Source organism: Anomaloglossus baeobatrachus, unplaced genomic scaffold, assembly GCF_048569485.1.
Source record: "Anomaloglossus baeobatrachus isolate aAnoBae1 unplaced genomic scaffold, aAnoBae1.hap1 Scaffold_3056, whole genome shotgun sequence".
In the NCBI taxonomy this organism is placed as follows: Eukaryota; Metazoa; Chordata; class Amphibia; order Anura; family Aromobatidae; genus Anomaloglossus; species Anomaloglossus baeobatrachus.
Window position 1 is genome coordinate 24,766 of NW_027442476.1, and position 16,878 is coordinate 41,643.

The 16,878-nt window shown below is 47.6% G+C and overlaps 11 non-coding genes and 2 pseudogenes across 11 annotated transcripts; all 13 read left to right on the plus strand.

Annotated features, from left to right (window-relative positions):
- The first annotated feature begins 625 nt into the window (after positions 1-625).
- On the plus strand, positions 626-816 carry LOC142268531 (U2 spliceosomal RNA). The gene has a single exon (XR_012734193.1). It is a non-coding gene; the product is annotated as a U2 spliceosomal RNA (small nuclear RNA).
- A 1,387-nt stretch (positions 817-2,203) lies between these two features.
- On the plus strand, positions 2,204-2,345 carry LOC142268521 (U2 spliceosomal RNA; annotated as a pseudogene).
- Positions 2,346-3,042: 697 nt separating this feature from the next.
- On the plus strand, positions 3,043-3,240 carry LOC142268510 (U2 spliceosomal RNA). Its single transcript, XR_012734181.1, has one exon. It is a non-coding gene; the product is annotated as a U2 spliceosomal RNA (small nuclear RNA).
- A 1,117-nt stretch (positions 3,241-4,357) lies between these two features.
- On the plus strand, positions 4,358-4,548 carry LOC142268532 (U2 spliceosomal RNA). The gene has a single exon (XR_012734194.1). It is a non-coding gene; the product is annotated as a U2 spliceosomal RNA (small nuclear RNA).
- A 1,117-nt stretch (positions 4,549-5,665) lies between these two features.
- On the plus strand, positions 5,666-5,856 carry LOC142268534 (U2 spliceosomal RNA). Its single transcript, XR_012734196.1, has one exon. It is a non-coding gene; the product is annotated as a U2 spliceosomal RNA (small nuclear RNA).
- A 1,118-nt stretch (positions 5,857-6,974) lies between these two features.
- LOC142268536 (U2 spliceosomal RNA) lies at positions 6,975-7,165 on the plus strand. Its single transcript, XR_012734197.1, has one exon. It is a non-coding gene; the product is annotated as a U2 spliceosomal RNA (small nuclear RNA).
- A 1,117-nt stretch (positions 7,166-8,282) lies between these two features.
- Positions 8,283-8,473, plus strand: LOC142268537 (U2 spliceosomal RNA). The gene has a single exon (XR_012734198.1). It is a non-coding gene; the product is annotated as a U2 spliceosomal RNA (small nuclear RNA).
- A 1,117-nt stretch (positions 8,474-9,590) lies between these two features.
- Positions 9,591-9,781, plus strand: LOC142268538 (U2 spliceosomal RNA). The gene has a single exon (XR_012734199.1). It is a non-coding gene; the product is annotated as a U2 spliceosomal RNA (small nuclear RNA).
- A 1,117-nt stretch (positions 9,782-10,898) lies between these two features.
- On the plus strand, positions 10,899-11,089 carry LOC142268539 (U2 spliceosomal RNA). The gene has a single exon (XR_012734200.1). It is a non-coding gene; the product is annotated as a U2 spliceosomal RNA (small nuclear RNA).
- Positions 11,090-12,206: 1,117 nt separating this feature from the next.
- Positions 12,207-12,397, plus strand: LOC142268540 (U2 spliceosomal RNA). The gene has a single exon (XR_012734201.1). It is a non-coding gene; the product is annotated as a U2 spliceosomal RNA (small nuclear RNA).
- Positions 12,398-13,514: 1,117 nt separating this feature from the next.
- On the plus strand, positions 13,515-13,705 carry LOC142268541 (U2 spliceosomal RNA). Its single transcript, XR_012734202.1, has one exon. It is a non-coding gene; the product is annotated as a U2 spliceosomal RNA (small nuclear RNA).
- A 1,117-nt stretch (positions 13,706-14,822) lies between these two features.
- On the plus strand, positions 14,823-14,949 carry LOC142268517 (U2 spliceosomal RNA; annotated as a pseudogene).
- A 684-nt stretch (positions 14,950-15,633) lies between these two features.
- On the plus strand, positions 15,634-15,831 carry LOC142268511 (U2 spliceosomal RNA). Its single transcript, XR_012734182.1, has one exon. It is a non-coding gene; the product is annotated as a U2 spliceosomal RNA (small nuclear RNA).
- Positions 15,832-16,878: the final 1,047 nt, after the last annotated feature.

Consider the following 16,878-nt stretch of genomic DNA (forward strand, 5'->3'; position numbering starts at 1 on the left):
TATTTTCCGTTTGAACTGTGCACAACATGAAGAGACGGAACACTGGCGGCTTGTCACAATGCCCCCCGATGACATCACAATAGCGCTGCTGCCTAGAAAACAAGCTGCGCAGAAGAAGTTGTTCTTTGGGTGGGAGGGTGGGCTAGTGGAAGGAGGGGGCAATCTCTTTTTTTCCCGGGTGGTAGGGGGATGACAGGAGAAGGGAAGCGGGTGGTGAGAAAGGTACAGAGGGCAGGGTTTGGGGGCTGGGAAGGAAAGGGAAAAGATTAGGGTTTGGGGATGATGAAAGGGCTTTCTACGGGTAAGGATGGCAAAGGGTGGCAGTGACGGAAAGTCAGGCAACCTGTCCTGTCCGTCTTTTTGTATCGTGAATTGGAAAGACTGCAAGGGGGAGGGGAGTTGCTTGCGCCCTAAAGGAGGAGTTATTCAGATTCATTGCAGTGGGCGGCGGCTGCAAAACGCACCATTCTTCTTGTTTTTGCTCTGCAAAGCAGCCTTTTCAAGGGTTGGCTTGGGTGACAAAATGTCTTGTGTAGGCGTGGGTTTGTCTCCCTCTCGCTCTCTCTCCCTAAGATGTGTCCGGCATAGGCCAGGGTGCCACTCGAGGCCCAAACCAATTCTGGTTATCGCTTCTCGGCCTTTTGGCTAAGATCAAGTGTAGTATCTGTTCTTATCAGTTTAATATCTGATACGTCCCCTATCTGGGGACCATATATTAAATGGATTTTTAGAACAGGGAGATGGAAAAAGAGCTTGCTCTGTCCACTCCACGCATTGACCTGGTATTGCAGTACCTCCAGGAACGGTGCACCCCTTCTTAACCCAGTTTCCAAAAGCAGAACTCAATTCACCTGATTCATATTAGCCCGATTTAATGAATTGGAAGAAAGCATACGTCTTCATATGCACCTCAATTTGGCCCATTCACTTTTCACACTTCCTCCTTTTGTTTTTTATCTTTCACACTTTTGACTTTCTTTATTCATCCAAATAGCAAACTCATCACCACTCAACCTGACCAACTCGGCTATGTCCCCGTGCTGCAGTTCTCTGTCTTATCTAGATCATTTGCAATTGAATGGAATAGATCCCTTTTGGACAAAGTGGATTCACCTGCTGCTGCAGTGACCACAGGTGTGATAAGATCTAGAATTGGCATCTGGTGCGATCTCTCCGCTTCCACTCCAAAGAAAGTTACCTGTTTATTCCTATCATGCATTGGTTTTTGGGGTTTTCTTTGAGTAATGATGATCTCTTTAGTAGTCTGTTGGCGCCCTCTCCTGGAGGAATAGTTTGCTTGCTCTTGGACATTCTAAAAGAGAGGTCATGATAGACATTGAGCTTCTGAGCTCAATTGGGGACAGTCATGGGTGATGAATGTTTGCAACCTACTGCGAAGCCTCATACCGCAATATAAGGAACGTCAAATACTAAGAAAGGGCGGCCTATGAAAGAATTACTACTTTCAATAAGTACACTTAAACGGCTAATTGGGAATAGAAAAACTGTAAAAAGCCCTCTGAGAAAGCCCCCCTCTAACCTTTGATAGTAAGCTTTTCTGTAGTCTGCCTGTTGATGTATTTTCCGTTTGAACTGTGCACAACATGAAGAGACGGAACACTGGCGGCTTGTCACAATGCCCCCCGATGACATCACAATAGCGCTGCTGCCTAGAAAACAAGCTGCGCAGAAGAAGTTGTTCTTTGGGTGGGAGGGTGGGCTAGTGGAAGGAGGGGGCAATCTCTTTTTTTCCCGGGTGGTAGGGGGATGACAGGAGAAGGGAAGCGGGTGGTGAGAAAGGTACAGAGGGCAGGGTTTGGGGGCTGGGAAGGAAAGGGAAAAGATTAGGGTTTGGGGATGATGAAAGGGCTTTCTACGGGTAAGGATGGCAAAGGGTGGCAGTGACGGAAAGTCAGGCAACCTGTCCTGTCCGTCTTTTTGTATCGTGAATTGGAAAGACTGCAAGGGGGAGGGGAGTTGCTTGCGCCCTAAAGGAGGAGTTATTCAGATTCATTGCAGTGGGCGGCGGCTGCAAAACGCACCATTCTTCTTGTTTTTGCTCTGCAAAGCAGCCTTTTCAAGGGTTGGCTTGGGTGACAAAATGTCTTGTGTAGGCGTGGGTTTGTCTCCCTCTCGCTCTCTCTCCCTAAGATGTGTCCGGCATAGGCCAGGGTGCCACTCGAGGTCCAAACCAATTCTGGTTATCGCTTCTCGGCCTTTTGGCTAAGATCAAGTGTAGTATCGTTCGAAAAGGTGGTTTAAGGCTCCGGCCACCTTAGTACAATGATGCAATGCACACTGGAAGGTTGCGCTTGTTAGTACTTTGGGAGGATAGTATATCCATCTAGAGGAAACCAGGGCCCTACCAGGATCGAGGCTATTAGACTGAGTAAGTGTGGGGGCTATGGTGCAATGTGCCCCAGGATTGACGACCCTGGAGTGAGTCTGAGCTTGCTGGCTTTGGACCCCGGCAAGCCTTGGGCTCTGTAGCACACCGTACCTTGCCCTTTCATACTTTCTGAGCATATTGCTCTATCCCGGCCTTCTGGCTAGGAAGGGAAATTTTTATAATCATGGTCGGAGGTCCGTTCAGCTTTGGGCTGAGAAACCAACACCCGGTTGGAGGTCCGGGTCAGCTTCGGCTGAGAAACCAACACCCGGTTGGAGGTCCGGGTCAGCTTCGGCTGAGAAACCAACACCTGGTTGGAGGTCCGGGTCAGCTTCGGCTGAGAAACCAACACCCGGTTGGAGGTCCGGTTAGCCTTGGGCTGAGAAACCAACACCGGTTGACGGTCCGGGCAGTTTCGGCTGCGAAACCAACAACTAGTAGCTCTCTACTCCACTTGGGTAAGATGCCTGGGTGGACGCTGGGAGCAACGACAAGGCTCAACCAGGCTTCGGCTTGGGGGAGCACCGAAGATCCCTGACCCTTGCTGTGGCCTTCTGGCTCGGAGGGACGGGGTTGATTTTTGGGGACCCTCTCCTCACGGAGGGGTCCACACGAATCCTAGCCTTTGCACTGTTTTTGGTGTGACTTCGGTCATGCATTTTTTGCGGTGCTTTGGAAAGCTTCATTAAATCAAAAAATCTGTTCTTATCAGTTTAATATCTGATACGTCCCCTATCTGGGGACCATATATTAAATGGATTTTTAGAACAGGGAGATGGAAAAAGAGCTTGCTCTGTCCACTCCACGCATTGACCTGGTATTGCAGTACCTCCAGGAACGGTGCACCCCTTCTTAACCCAGTTTCCAAAAGCAGAACTCGATTCACCTGATTCATATTAGCCCGATTAGCGAATTGAAATGAATTTTTATCTAACACACTTTTTACTTGCTTTATTCATCCAAATAGCAAACTCATCACCACTCAACTTCACCAACTCTGCTATGTCCCGTGCAGTATCTTGTTGTCAGTCTAATCTAGATCATGTGTAATTGAATGGAATAGATCCCTTTTGGACAAAGTGGAGTCAGATGCTGCAGTGACCACAGGTGTGAGAGGATCTACAATTGGCATCTGGTGTTATCTCTCTGCTTCCACTCCAAATAAAGTTACCTGTTGTTACCTGAACGTCAAATACTAAGAATGGGCGGCCTATGAAAGAATTAGTACTTTCATTAAGTATACTAAACCGGCTAATTGGGAATAGACAAACTGTAAAAAGCCCTCTGAGAAAGCCCCTCTCTAACCTTTGTTAGTAAGCTTTTCTGTAGCCTGCCTGTTGATGTATTTTCGGTTTGAACAGTGCACAACATGAAGAGACGGAACACTGGCGGCTTGTCACAATGCCCCCCGATGACATCACAATAGCGCTGCTGCCTAGAAAACAAGCTGCGCAGAAGAAGTTGTTCTTTGGGTGGGAGGGTGGGCTAGTGGAAGGAGGGGGCAATCTCTTTTTTTCCCGGGTGGTAGGGGGATGACAGGAGAAGGGAAGCGGGTGGTGAGAAAGGTACAGAGGGCAGGGTTTGGGGGCTGGGAAGGAAAGGGAAAAGATTAGGGTTTGGGGATGATGAAAGGGCTTTCTACGGGTAAGGATGGCAAAGGGTGGCAGTGACGGAAAGTCAGGCAACCTGTCCTGTCCGTCTTTTTGTATCGTGAATTGGAAAGACTGCAAGGGGGAGGGGAGTTGCTTGCGCCCTAAAGGAGGAGTTATTCAGATTCATTGCAGTGGGCGGCGGCTGCAAAACGCACCATTCTTCTTGTTTTTGCTCTGCAAAGCAGCCTTTTCAAGGGTTGGCTTGGGTGACAAAATGTCTTGTGTAGGCGTGGGTTTGTCTCCCTCTCGCTCTCTCTCCCTAAGATGTGTCCGGCATAGGCCAGGGTGCCACTCGAGGCCCAAACCAATTCTGGTTATCGCTTCTCGGCCTTTTGGCTAAGATCAAGTGTAGTATCTGTTCTTATCAGTTTAATATCTGATACGTCCCCTATCTGGGGACCATATATTAAATGGATTTTTAGAACAGGGAGATGGAAAAAGAGCTTGCTCTGTCCACTCCACGCATTGACCTGGTATTGCAGTACCTCCAGGAACGGTGCACCCCTTCTTAACCCAGTTTCCAAAAGCAGAACTCGATTCACCTGATTCATATTAGCTCGATTAGCGAATTGAAATGAATTTTTATCTAACACACTTTTTACTTGCTTTATTCATCCAAATAGCAAACTCATCACCACTCAACTTCACCAACTCTGCTATGTCCCGTGCAGTATCTTGTTGTCAGTCTAATCTAGATCATGTGTAATTGAATGGAATAGATCCCTTTTGGACAAAGTGGAGTCAGATGCTGCAGTGACCACAGGTGTGAGAGGATCTACAATTGGCATCTGGTGTTATCTCTCTGCTTCCACTCCAAATAAAGTTACCTGTTGTTACCTGAACGTCAAATACTAAGAATGGGCGGCCTATGAAAGAATTAGTACTTTCATTAAGTATACTAAACCGGCTAATTGGGAATAGACAAACTGTAAAAAGCCCTCTGAGAAAGCCCCTCTCTAACCTTTGTTAGTAAGCTTTTCTGTAGCCTGCCTGTTGATGTATTTTCGGTTTGAACAGTGCACAACATGAAGAGACGGAACACTGGCGGCTTGTCACAATGCCCCCCGATGACATCACAATAGCGCTGCTGCCTAGAAAACAAGCTGCGCAGAAGAAGTTGTTCTTTGGGTGGGAGGGTGGGCTAGTGGAAGGAGGGGGCAATCTCTTTTTTTCCCGGGTGGTAGGGGGATGACAGGAGAAGGGAAGCGGGTGGTGAGAAAGGTACAGAGGGCAGGGTTTGGGGGCTGGGAAGGAAAGGGAAAAGATTAGGGTTTGGGGATGATGAAAGGGCTTTCTACGGGTAAGGATGGCAAAGGGTGGCAGTGACGGAAAGTCAGGCAACCTGTCCTGTCCGTCTTTTTGTATCGTGAATTGGAAAGACTGCAAGGGGGAGGGGAGTTGCTTGCGCCCTAAAGGAGGAGTTATTCAGATTCATTGCAGTGGGCGGCGGCTGCAAAACGCACCATTCTTCTTGTTTTTGCTCTGCAAAGCAGCCTTTTCAAGGGTTGGCTTGGGTGACAAAATGTCTTGTGTAGGCGTGGGTTTGTCTCCCTCTCGCTCTCTCTCCCTAAGATGTGTCCGGCATAGGCCAGGGTGCCACTCGAGGCCCAAACCAATTCTGGTTATCGCTTCTCGGCCTTTTGGCTAAGATCAAGTGTAGTATCTGTTCTTATCAGTTTAATATCTGATACGTCCCCTATCTGGGGACCATATATTAAATGGATTTTTAGAACAGGGAGATGGAAAAAGAGCTTGCTCTGTCCACTCCACGCATTGACCTGGTATTGCAGTACCTCCAGGAACGGTGCACCCCTTCTTAACCCAGTTTCCAAAAGCAGAACTCGATTCACCTGATTCATATTAGCCCGATTAGCGAATTGAAATGAATTTTTATCTAACACACTTTTTACTTGCTTTATTCATCCAAATAGCAAACTCATCACCACTCAACTTCACCAACTCTGCTATGTCCCGTGCAGTATCTTGTTGTCAGTCTAATCTAGATCATGTGTAATTGAATGGAATAGATCCCTTTTGGACAAAGTGGAGTCAGATGCTGCAGTGACCACAGGTGTGAGAGGATCTACAATTGGCATCTGGTGTTATCTCTCTGCTTCCACTCCAAATAAAGTTACCTGTTGTTACCTGAACGTCAAATACTAAGAATGGGCGGCCTATGAAAGAATTAGTACTTTCATTAAGTATACTAAACCGGCTAATTGGGAATAGACAAACTGTAAAAAGCCCTCTGAGAAAGCCCCTCTCTAACCTTTGTTAGTAAGCTTTTCTGTAGCCTGCCTGTTGATGTATTTTCGGTTTGAACAGTGCACAACATGAAGAGACGGAACACTGGCGGCTTGTCACAATGCCCCCCGATGACATCACAATAGCGCTGCTGCCTAGAAAACAAGCTGCGCAGAAGAAGTTGTTCTTTGGGTGGGAGGGTGGGCTAGTGGAAGGAGGGGGCAATCTCTTTTTTTCCCGGGTGGTAGGGGGATGACAGGAGAAGGGAAGCGGGGTGGTGAGAAAGGTACAGAGGGCAGGGTTTGGGGGCTGGGAAGGAAAGGGAAAAGATTAGGGTTTGGGGATGATGAAAGGGCTTTCTACGGGTAAGGATGGCAAAGGGTGGCAGTGACGGAAAGTCAGGCAACCTGTCCTGTCCGTCTTTTTGTATCGTGAATTGGAAAGACTGCAAGGGGGAGGGGAGTTGCTTGCGCCCTAAAGGAGGAGTTATTCAGATTCATTGCAGTGGGCGGCGGCTGCAAAACGCACCATTCTTCTTGTTTTTGCTCTGCAAAGCAGCCTTTTCAAGGGTTGGCTTGGGTGACAAAATGTCTTGTGTAGGCGTGGGTTTGTCTCCCTCTCGCTCTCTCTCCCTAAGATGTGTCCGGCATAGGCCAGGGTGCCACTCGAGGCCCAAACCAATTCTGGTTATCGCTTCTCGGCCTTTTGGCTAAGATCAAGTGTAGTATCTGTTCTTATCAGTTTAATATCTGATACGTCCCCTATCTGGGGACCATATATTAAATGGATTTTTAGAACAGGGAGATGGAAAAAGAGCTTGCTCTGTCCACTCCACGCATTGACCTGGTATTGCAGTACCTCCAGGAACGGTGCACCCCTTCTTAACCCAGTTTCCAAAAGCAGAACTCGATTCACCTGATTCATATTAGCCCGATTAGCGAATTGAAATGAATTTTTATCTAACACACTTTTTACTTGCTTTATTCATCCAAATAGCAAACTCATCACCACTCAACTTCACCAACTCTGCTATGTCCCGTGCAGTATCTTGTTGTCAGTCTAATCTAGATCATGTGTAATTGAATGGAATAGATCCCTTTTGGACAAAGTGGAGTCAGATGCTGCAGTGACCACAGGTGTGAGAGGATCTACAATTGGCATCTGGTGTTATCTCTCTGCTTCCACTCCAAATAAAGTTACCTGTTGTTACCTGAACGTCAAATACTAAGAATGGGCGGCCTATGAAAGAATTAGTACTTTCATTAAGTATACTAAACCGGCTAATTGGGAATAGACAAACTGTAAAAAGCCCTCTGAGAAAGCCCCTCTCTAACCTTTGTTAGTAAGCTTTTCTGTAGCCTGCCTGTTGATGTATTTTCGGTTTGAACAGTGCACAACATGAAGAGACGGAACACTGGCGGCTTGTCACAATGCCCCCCGATGACATCACAATAGCGCTGCTGCCTAGAAAACAAGCTGCGCAGAAGAAGTTGTTCTTTGGGTGGGAGGGTGGGCTAGTGGAAGGAGGGGGCAATCTCTTTTTTTCCCGGGTGGTAGGGGGATGACAGGAGAAGGGAAGCGGGTGGTGAGAAAGGTACAGAGGGCAGGGTTTGGGGGCTGGGAAGGAAAGGGAAAAGATTAGGGTTTGGGGATGATGAAAGGGCTTTCTACGGGTAAGGATGGCAAAGGGTGGCAGTGACGGAAAGTCAGGCAACCTGTCCTGTCCGTCTTTTTGTATCGTGAATTGGAAAGACTGCAAGGGGGAGGGGAGTTGCTTGCGCCCTAAAGGAGGAGTTATTCAGATTCATTGCAGTGGGCGGCGGCTGCAAAACGCACCATTCTTCTTGTTTTTGCTCTGCAAAGCAGCCTTTTCAAGGGTTGGCTTGGGTGACAAAATGTCTTGTGTAGGCGTGGGTTTGTCTCCCTCTCGCTCTCTCTCCCTAAGATGTGTCCGGCATAGGCCAGGGTGCCACTCGAGGCCCAAACCAATTCTGGTTATCGCTTCTCGGCCTTTTGGCTAAGATCAAGTGTAGTATCTGTTCTTATCAGTTTAATATCTGATACGTCCCCTATCTGGGGACCATATATTAAATGGATTTTTAGAACAGGGAGATGGAAAAAGAGCTTGCTCTGTCCACTCCACGCATTGACCTGGTATTGCAGTACCTCCAGGAACGGTGCACCCCTTCTTAACCCAGTTTCCAAAAGCAGAACTCGATTCACCTGATTCATATTAGCCCGATTAGCGAATTGAAATGAATTTTTATCTAACACACTTTTTACTTGCTTTATTCATCCAAATAGCAAACTCATCACCACTCAACTTCACCAACTCTGCTATGTCCCGTGCAGTATCTTGTTGTCAGTCTAATCTAGATCATGTGTAATTGAATGGAATAGATCCCTTTTGGACAAAGTGGAGTCAGATGCTGCAGTGACCACAGGTGTGAGAGGATCTACAATTGGCATCTGGTGTTATCTCTCTGCTTCCACTCCAAATAAAGTTACCTGTTGTTACCTGAACGTCAAATACTAAGAATGGGCGGCCTATGAAAGAATTAGTACTTTCATTAAGTATACTAAACCGGCTAATTGGGAATAGACAAACTGTAAAAAGCCCTCTGAGAAAGCCCCTCTCTAACCTTTGTTAGAAAGCTTTTCTGTAGCCTGCCTGTTGATGTATTTTCGGTTTGAACAGTGCACAACATGAAGAGACGGAACACTGGCGGCTTGTCACAATGCCCCCCGATGACATCACAATAGCGCTGCTGCCTAGAAAACAAGCTGCGCAGAAGAAGTTGTTCTTTGGGTGGGAGGGTGGGCTAGTGGAAGGAGGGGGCAATCTCTTTTTTTCCCGGGTGGTAGGGGGATGACAGGAGAAGGGAAGCGGGTGGTGAGAAAGGTACAGAGGGCAGGGTTTGGGGGCTGGGAAGGAAAGGGAAAAGATTAGGGTTTGGGGATGATGAAAGGGCTTTCTACGGGTAAGGATGGCAAAGGGTGGCAGTGACGGAAAGTCAGGCAACCTGTCCTGTCCGTCTTTTTGTATCGTGAATTGGAAAGACTGCAAGGGGGAGGGGAGTTGCTTGCGCCCTAAAGGAGGAGTTATTCAGATTCATTGCAGTGGGCGGCGGCTGCAAAACGCACCATTCTTCTTGTTTTTGCTCTGCAAAGCAGCCTTTTCAAGGGTTGGCTTGGGTGACAAAATGTCTTGTGTAGGCGTGGGTTTGTCTCCCTCTCGCTCTCTCTCCCTAAGATGTGTCCGGCATAGGCCAGGGTGCCACTCGAGGCCCAAACCAATTCTGGTTATCGCTTCTCGGCCTTTTGGCTAAGATCAAGTGTAGTATCTGTTCTTATCAGTTTAATATCTGATACGTCCCCTATCTGGGGACCATATATTAAATGGATTTTTAGAACAGGGAGATGGAAAAAGAGCTTGCTCTGTCCACTCCACGCATTGACCTGGTATTGCAGTACCTCCAGGAACGGTGCACCCCTTCTTAACCCAGTTTCCAAAAGCAGAACTCGATTCACCTGATTCATATTAGCCCGATTAGCGAATTGAAATGAATTTTTATCTAACACACTTTTTACTTGCTTTATTCATCCAAATAGCAAACTCATCACCACTCAACTTCACCAACTCTGCTATGTCCCGTGCAGTATCTTGTTGTCAGTCTAATCTAGATCATGTGTAATTGAATGGAATAGATCCCTTTTGGACAAAGTGGAGTCAGATGCTGCAGTGACCACAGGTGTGAGAGGATCTACAATTGGCATCTGGTGTTATCTCTCTGCTTCCACTCCAAATAAAGTTACCTGTTGTTACCTGAACGTCAAATACTAAGAATGGGCGGCCTATGAAAGAATTAGTACTTTCATTAAGTATACTAAACCGGCTAATTGGGAATAGACAAACTGTAAAAAGCCCTCTGAGAAAGCCCCTCTCTAACCTTTGTTAGTAAGCTTTTCTGTAGCCTGCCTGTTGATGTATTTTCGGTTTGAACAGTGCACAACATGAAGAGACGGAACACTGGCGGCTTGTCACAATGCCCCCCGATGACATCACAATAGCGCTGCTGCCTAGAAAACAAGCTGCGCAGAAGAAGTTGTTCTTTGGGTGGGAGGGTGGGCTAGTGGAAGGAGGGGGCAATCTCTTTTTTTCCCGGGTGGTAGGGGGATGACAGGAGAAGGGAAGCGGGTGGTGAGAAAGGTACAGAGGGCAGGGTTTGGGGGCTGGGAAGGAAAGGGAAAAGATTAGGGTTTGGGGATGATGAAAGGGCTTTCTACGGGTAAGGATGGCAAAGGGTGGCAGTGACGGAAAGTCAGGCAACCTGTCCTGTCCGTCTTTTTGTATCGTGAATTGGAAAGACTGCAAGGGGGAGGGGAGTTGCTTGCGCCCTAAAGGAGGAGTTATTCAGATTCATTGCAGTGGGCGGCGGCTGCAAAACGCACCATTCTTCTTGTTTTTGCTCTGCAAAGCAGCCTTTTCAAGGGTTGGCTTGGGTGACAAAATGTCTTGTGTAGGCGTGGGTTTGTCTCCCTCTCGCTCTCTCTCCCTAAGATGTGTCCGGCATAGGCCAGGGTGCCACTCGAGGCCCAAACCAATTCTGGTTATCGCTTCTCGGCCTTTTGGCTAAGATCAAGTGTAGTATCTGTTCTTATCAGTTTAATATCTGATACGTCCCCTATCTGGGGACCATATATTAAATGGATTTTTAGAACAGGGAGATGGAAAAAGAGCTTGCTCTGTCCACTCCACGCATTGACCTGGTATTGCAGTACCTCCAGGAACGGTGCACCCCTTCTTAACCCAGTTTCCAAAAGCAGAACTCGATTCACCTGATTCATATTAGCCCGATTAGCGAATTGAAATGAATTTTTATCTAACACACTTTTTACTTGCTTTATTCATCCAAATAGCAAACTCATCACCACTCAACTTCACCAACTCTGCTATGTCCCGTGCAGTATCTTGTTGTCAGTCTAATCTAGATCATGTGTAATTGAATGGAATAGATCCCTTTTGGACAAAGTGGAGTCAGATGCTGCAGTGACCACAGGTGTGAGAGGATCTACAATTGGCATCTGGTGTTATCTCTCTGCTTCCACTCCAAATAAAGTTACCTGTTGTTACCTGAACGTCAAATACTAAGAATGGGCGGCCTATGAAAGAATTAGTACTTTCATTAAGTATACTAAACCGGCTAATTGGGAATAGACAAACTGTAAAAAGCCCTCTGAGAAAGCCCCTCTCTAACCTTTGTTAGTAAGCTTTTCTGTAGCCTGCCTGTTGATGTATTTTCGGTTTGAACAGTGCACAACATGAAGAGACGGAACACTGGCGGCTTGTCACAATGCCCCCCGATGACATCACAATAGCGCTGCTGCCTAGAAAACAAGCTGCGCAGAAGAAGTTGTTCTTTGGGTGGGAGGGTGGGCTAGTGGAAGGAGGGGGCAATCTCTTTTTTTCCCGGGTGGTAGGGGGATGACAGGAGAAGGGAAGCGGGTGGTGAGAAAGGTACAGAGGGCAGGGTTTGGGAGCTGGGAAGGAAAGGGAAAAGATTAGGGTTTGGGGATGATGAAAGGGCTTTCTACGGGTAAGGATGGCAAAGGGTGGCAGTGACGGAAAGTCAGGCAACCTGTCCTGTCCGTCTTTTTGTATCGTGAATTGGAAAGACTGCAAGGGGGAGGGGAGTTGCTTGCGCCCTAAAGGAGGAGTTATTCAGATTCATTGCAGTGGGCGGCGGCTGCAAAACGCACCATTCTTCTTGTTTTTGCTCTGCAAAGCAGCCTTTTCAAGGGTTGGCTTGGGTGACAAAATGTCTTGTGTAGGCGTGGGTTTGTCTCCCTCTCGCTCTCTCTCCCTAAGATGTGTCCGGCATAGGCCAGGGTGCCACTCGAGGCCCAAACCAATTCTGGTTATCGCTTCTCGGCCTTTTGGCTAAGATCAAGTGTAGTATCTGTTCTTATCAGTTTAATATCTGATACGTCCCCTATCTGGGGACCATATATTAAATGGATTTTTAGAACAGGGAGATGGAAAAAGAGCTTGCTCTGTCCACTCCACGCATTGACCTGGTATTGCAGTACCTCCAGGAACGGTGCACCCCTTCTTAACCCAGTTTCCAAAAGCAGAACTCGATTCACCTGATTCATATTAGCCCGATTAGCGAATTGAAATGAATTTTTATCTAACACACTTTTTACTTGCTTTATTCATCCAAATAGCAAACTCATCACCACTCAACTTCACCAACTCTGCTATGTCCCGTGCAGTATCTTGTTGTCAGTCTAATCTAGATCATGTGTAATTGAATGGAATAGATCCCTTTTGGACAAAGTGGAGTCAGATGCTGCAGTGACCACAGGTGTGAGAGGATCTACAATTGGCATCTGGTGTTATCTCTCTGCTTCCACTCCAAATAAAGTTACCTGTTGTTACCTGAACGTCAAATACTAAGAATGGGCGGCCTATGAAAGAATTAGTACTTTCATTAAGTATACTAAACCGGCTAATTGGGAATAGACAAACTGTAAAAAGCCCTCTGAGAAAGCCCCTCTCTAACCTTTGTTAGTAAGCTTTTCTGTAGCCTGCCTGTTGATGTATTTTCGGTTTGAACAGTGCACAACATGAAGAGACGGAACACTGGCGGCTTGTCACAATGCCCCCCGATGACATCACAATAGCGCTGCTGCCTAGAAAACAAGCTGCGCAGAAGAAGTTGTTCTTTGGGTGGGAGGGTGGGCTAGTGGAAGGAGGGGGCAATCTCTTTTTTTCCCGGGTGGTAGGGGGATGACAGGAGAAGGGAAGCGGGTGGTGAGAAAGGTACAGAGGGCAGGGTTTGGGGGCTGGGAAGGAAAGGGAAAAGATTAGGGTTTGGGGATGATGAAAGGGCTTTCTACGGGTAAGGATGGCAAAGGGTGGCAGTGACGGAAAGTCAGGCAACCTGTCCTGTCCGTCTTTTTGTATCGTGAATTGGAAAGACTGCAAGGGGGAGGGGAGTTGCTTGCGCCCTAAAGGAGGAGTTATTCAGATTCATTGCAGTGGGCGGCGGCTGCAAAACGCACCATTCTTCTTGTTTTTGCTCTGCAAAGCAGCCTTTTCAAGGGTTGGCTTGGGTGACAAAATGTCTTGTGTAGGCGTGGGTTTGTCTCCCTCTCGCTCTCTCTCCCTAAGATGTGTCCGGCATAGGCCAGGGTGCCACTCGAGGCCCAAACCAATTCTGGTTATCGCTTCTCGGCCTTTTGGCTAAGATCAAGTGTAGTATCTGTTCTTATCAGTTTAATATCTGATACGTCCCCTATCTGGGGACCATATATTAAATGGATTTTTAGAACAGGGAGATGGAAAAAGAGCTTGCTCTGTCCACTCCACGCATTGACCTGGTATTGCAGTACCTCCAGGAACGGTGCACCCCTTCTTAACCCAGTTTCCAAAAGCAGAACTCGATTCACCTGATTCATATTAGCCCGATTAGCGAATTGAAATGAATTTTTATCTAACACACTTTTTACTTGCTTTATTCATCCAAATAGCAAACTCATCACCACTCAACTTCACCAACTCTGCTATGTCCCGTGCAGTATCTTGTTGTCAGTCTAATCTAGATCATGTGTAATTGAATGGAATAGATCCCTTTTGGACAAAGTGGAGTCAGATGCTGCAGTGACCACAGGTGTGAGAGGATCTACAATTGGCATCTGGTGTTATCTCTCTGCTTCCACTCCAAATAAAGTTACCTGTTGTTACCTGAACGTCAAATACTAAGAATGGGCGGCCTATGAAAGAATTAGTACTTTCATTAAGTATACTAAACCGGCTAATTGGGAATAGACAAACTGTAAAAAGCCCTCTGAGAAAGCCCCTCTCTAACCTTTGTTAGTAAGCTTTTCTGTAGCCTGCCTGTTGATGTATTTTCGGTTTGAACAGTGCACAACATGAAGAGACGGAACACTGGCGGCTTGTCACAATGCCCCCCGATGACATCACAATAGCGCTGCTGCCTAGAAAACAAGCTGCGCAGAAGAAGTTGTTCTTTGGGTGGGAGGGTGGGCTAGTGGAAGGAGGGGGCAATCTCTTTTTTTCCCGGGTGGTAGGGGGATGACAGGAGAAGGGAAGCGGGTGGTGAGAAAGGTACAGAGGGCAGGGTTTGGGGGCTGGGAAGGAAAGGGAAAAGATTAGGGTTTGGGGATGATGAAAGGGCTTTCTACGGGTAAGGATGGCAAAGGGTGGCAGTGACGGAAAGTCAGGCAACCTGTCCTGTCCGTCTTTTTGTATCGTGAATTGGAAAGACTGCAAGGGGGAGGGGAGTTGCTTGCGCCCTAAAGGAGGAGTTATTCAGATTCATTGCAGTGGGCGGCGGCTGCAAAACGCACCATTCTTCTTGTTTTTGCTCTGCAAAGCAGCCTTTTCAAGGGTTGGCTTGGGTGACAAAATGTCTTGTGTAGGCGTGGGTTTGTCTCCCTCTCGCTCTCTCTCCCTAAGATGTGTCCGGCATAGGCCAGGGTGCCACTCGAGGCCCAAACCAATTCTGGTTATCGCTTCTCGGCCTTTTGGCTAAGATCAAGTGTAGTATCTGTGAGGCTCGGCAGATGCAATGCACACTGGAAGGTTGCGCTTGCTAGTACTCTTGATGTATAGTATATTCATCTAGAGGAAAACATGGCCCTACCAGGATCGAGGCTATTAGACTGAGTAAGTGTGGGGGCTATGGTGCAATGTGCCCCAGGACTGACGACCCTGGAGTGAGTCTGAGCTTGCTGGCTTGGGACCCCGGCGAGCCTTGGGCTCTGTAGCACACCGTACCTTGCCCTTTCATACTTTCTGAGCATATTGCTCTATCCCGGCCTTCTGGCTAGGAAGGGAAATTTTTATAATCATGGTCGGAGGTCCGTTCAGCTTTGGGCTGAGAAACCAACACCCGGTTGGAGGTCCGGGTCAGCTTCGGCTGAGAAACCAACACCCGGTTGGAGGTCTGGGTCAGCTTCGGCTGAGAAACCAACACCCGGTTGGAGGTCCGGGTCAGCTTCGGCTGAGAAACCAACACCCGGTTGGAGGTCCGGTTAGCCTTGGGCTGAGAAACCAACACCGGTTGACGGTCCGGGCAGTTTCGGCTGCGAAACCAACAACTAGTAGCTCTCTACTCCACTTGGGTAAGATGCCTGGGTGGACGCTGGGAGCAACGACAAGGCTCAACCAGGCTTCGGCTTGGGGGAGCACCGAAGATCCCTGACCCTTGCTGTGGCCTTCTGGCTCGGAGGGACGGGGTTGATTTTTGGGGACCCTCTCCTCACGGAGGGGTCCACACGAATCCTAGCCTTTGCACTGTTTTTGGTGTGACTTCGGTCATGCATTTTTTGCGGTGCTTTGGAAAGCTTCATTAAATCAAAAAATCTGTTCTTATCAGTTTAATATCTGATACGTCCCCTATCTGGGGACCATATATTAAATGGATTTTTAGAACAGGGAGATGGAAAAAGAGCTTGCTCTGTCCACTCCACGCATTGACCTGGTATTGCAGTACCTCCAGGAACGGTGCACCCCTTCTTAACCCAGTTTCCAAAAGCAGAACTCGATTCACCTGATTCATATTAGCCCGATTAGCGAATTGAAATGAATTTTTATCTAACACACTTTTTACTTGCTTTATTCATCCAAATAGCAAACTCATCACCACTCAACTTCACCAACTCTGCTATGTCCCGTGCAGTATCTTGTTGTCAGTCTAATCTAGATCATGTGTAATTGAATGGAATAGATCCCTTTTGGACAAAGTGGAGTCAGATGCTGCAGTGACCACAGGTGTGAGAGGATCTACAATTGGCATCTGGTGTTATCTCTCTGCTTCCACTCCAAATAAAGTTACCTGTTGTTACCTGAACGTCAAATACTAAGAATGGGCGGCCTATGAAAGAATTAGTACTTTCATTAAGTATACTAAACCGGCTAATTGGGAATAGACAAACTGTAAAAAGCCCTCTGAGAAAGCCCCTCTCTAACCTTTGTTAGTAAGCTTTTCTGTAGCCTGCCTGTTGATGTATTTTCGGTTTGAACAGTGCACAACATGAAGAGACGGAACACTGGCGGCTTGTCACAATGCCCCCCGATGACATCACAATAGCGCTGCTGCCTAGAAAACAAGCTGCGCAGAAGAAGTTGTTCTTTGGGTGGGAGGGTGGGCTAGTGGAAGGAGGGGGCAATCTCTTTTTTTCCCGGGTGGTAGGGGGATGACAGGAGAAGGGAAGCGGGTGGTGAGAAAGGTACAGAGGGCAGGGTTTGGGGGCTGGGAAGGAAAGGGAAAAGATTAGGGTTTGGGGATGATGAAAGGGCTTTCTACGGGTAAGGATGGCAAAGGGTGGCAGTGACGGAAAGTCAGGCAACCTGTCCTGTCCGTCTTTTTGTATCGTGAATTGGAAAGACTGCAAGGGGGAGGGGAGTTGCTTGCGCCCTAAAGGAGGAGTTATTCAGATTCATTGCAGTGGGCGGCGGCTGCAAAACGCACCATTCTTCTTGTTTTTGCTCTGCAAAGCAGCCTTTTCAAGGGTTGGCTTGGGTGACAAAATGTCTTGTGTAGGCGTGGGTTTGTCTCCCTC